The following is a 2,467-nucleotide window of genomic DNA, read 5'->3' as shown; positions in this document are numbered from 1 at the left end:
ATGAAGGAGTAAACATATACAGTACATGAACCACGAAACGTTGTGTTCCTCACAATAAAGAAGTTGACATCTATAAATTCTCTCTCTGAAATTAGTGACTGATATTATGTGGAACGTCCCTCGCTGCCGGGACACGATGACACGCAATCCTGTCACCGACCCTGACCAAAACATCCCTTTAAATTGCCTCATACTACAAGAATAGAACCTCTCATCCCTAATTCACATGCATTATACACATTAAACACCTCACTAATATGACAACTATATGCATTCGTTTGAATAGTCACTGCTTGTTTTTTCTGGTCATTTTAGTGAAGCAAGATATGGGACGTTTAAACTCTGTCTGACTGTCTTGTAGGATATCAAAGGATGGAGTTTTCTTCAAAAAGCTGATGTCAAACTTCAGAACGATATAACAAAACGTTTCGGGGTTCGACGTCTTAACCTAGTGACAATTTATATTGTAAATCGTGTTAACATAAGCGACAAAACTATTTTCATAATCATAAAATATCTCTGCTGGAAGCAGTGTACATTGTAGATTGGTTTGTTTGTTTGTTGTTTAAAGCCGCACTCAGCAATATTTCAGCTATATGACGGCGGTCTGTAAATAATCGGGTCGGTCGACCAGACAATCCAGTGATTGACACCATGAGCATCGATCCACGTAATTGGGATACGATGACAACCAAGTCAGCGAGCCTGACCACCCGTTCCGGTTGGCGTGTCTTACAACAAGCATAGTCGCATTTTACGGCAAGCATGGGTTGCTAAAGACCTATTCTACCCTGGATTTTTACGGGTGACATTGTACGAATCCGATTTTGCCATAAGCATGTGTTTATGAATCACCACCAAATACTGATGATACCTAGGTGATAGCTTACATGTATATGAAATAATACCCAATAGTTTACTATTTAGAGAAACACTTTTTTCATTTGAATTCAGTTCTCTGTTTAGTTTTGTATTGTTTGTTTAATTTGTCTATTTATCTGCATCTGTGTTTCTTATTATTATTTACATCAGGCCTGTGCCAACCCGACTGCCTCCATTGATGTCAAGGTTTTAGTTAATTTATTTGCGTTTTATAATCACCAAACCTCAGAACCTTTTTACACATGTGTGTGTGTGTGTGTGTGTGTGTGTGTGTGTGTGTGTGTGTGTGTGTGTGTGTGTGTGTGTGTGTGTGTGTGTTTGTGTGTTGCTTTTATAGTTCTAGCCCACTGAGACATAGTATACTTACTCCTAGCAGACCAGCCTTTTTGTCATCCCTCAATAACGAGCGTCAGGAAGGGTAGCAACAGGTACCCTCTTTTCACGTGTTTTGGTGTGACACGGCCGGGATCGGACCACTAACTTCCTGCTCTCCTGGCAGACGCCCAATCATCTAGGCCACGGAAGCGATGATTACATCACGAAAAATATAACCCTCAATGAATATTCATGTAGTGCTATACGTGTCTTCCATGATGCTTCTGTGGGCAAGTAGCTATTTATGTTATTTGTATAAGAGACACTTTGGCATAGATATCTCCAGTACGTGTTACTTATAATACTGAGGTAACGATGCATTACAAAATGTTATACGACAAACGAAACCAATAGGAAAATACACATGACTTCAGTTTAATATCACTGTGTATGCATACCTTCCATTCATATACCTTTCATTTTATATATACAATATTTTTTTCTGAGAAAATTTAACTCACACACACTTTCAGAAAACTTAGAAAATTGTTCGTTTTCTTATCACAAGTTGAGAAAATCATGTTGGGACAAAGTCACCTAAAATCGTCTATGGCGGCATGAACAATGGATGACGTCATATTCATTTATTTTCGACAATGCGATGCTATGACGTTACGTTTACCAATGGCCGTTTCGAAAACATTGACATTCGATAAACTTCAGGCCAAAATTATGATGCTCAAGGAGAATTACTGAAAATGATATCTTTGCCCCACTGCCCCAGAGTGAAGTCATTTTGTCTCGAGTGTAGACCATCACTGAGAATTAGGCATCAAAACAACGGTAGAGCATGTATTATTAAAACAGCTCGACCTGGCCTTGTAGAAAGTAGGCCTGCTACCTTCACACATTTGATTATCAGTATCAACTATCTCGAATGTTGTTTTCAATATTGATATTCTCATATAAACAAGAAACTGCCAAATTGGCCCATTGTGTCTCAGGGTCCTGCGGTCTCCATTGTGTCATAGCATAGGAGTGTCACGGTAGATACTTGGGGTATCCATCCGCAACATTGCTCGCATAAACATACCACCTTGAAACGTTTCACAACACAGGTTTTCCGTCGTTTATGTATATCTTAACCGCTTGACAATATATTCTAATGACTTCAACTGACTTTGTTTGATTCAAACTGCTTAAATAGCTTTTGCGGTTAAGCACTTATGTACTGTTATCTGTCTTCAGGAATTTGGATTCGTGAGACAAA

Source organism: Haliotis rufescens, unplaced genomic scaffold (assembly GCF_023055435.1).
Source record: "Haliotis rufescens isolate VD_foot unplaced genomic scaffold, xgHalRufe1.0.p SCAF_5, whole genome shotgun sequence".
NCBI classification, from domain to species: Eukaryota; Metazoa; Mollusca; class Gastropoda; order Lepetellida; family Haliotidae; genus Haliotis; species Haliotis rufescens.
This window is presented reverse-complemented; position numbering follows the sequence as displayed.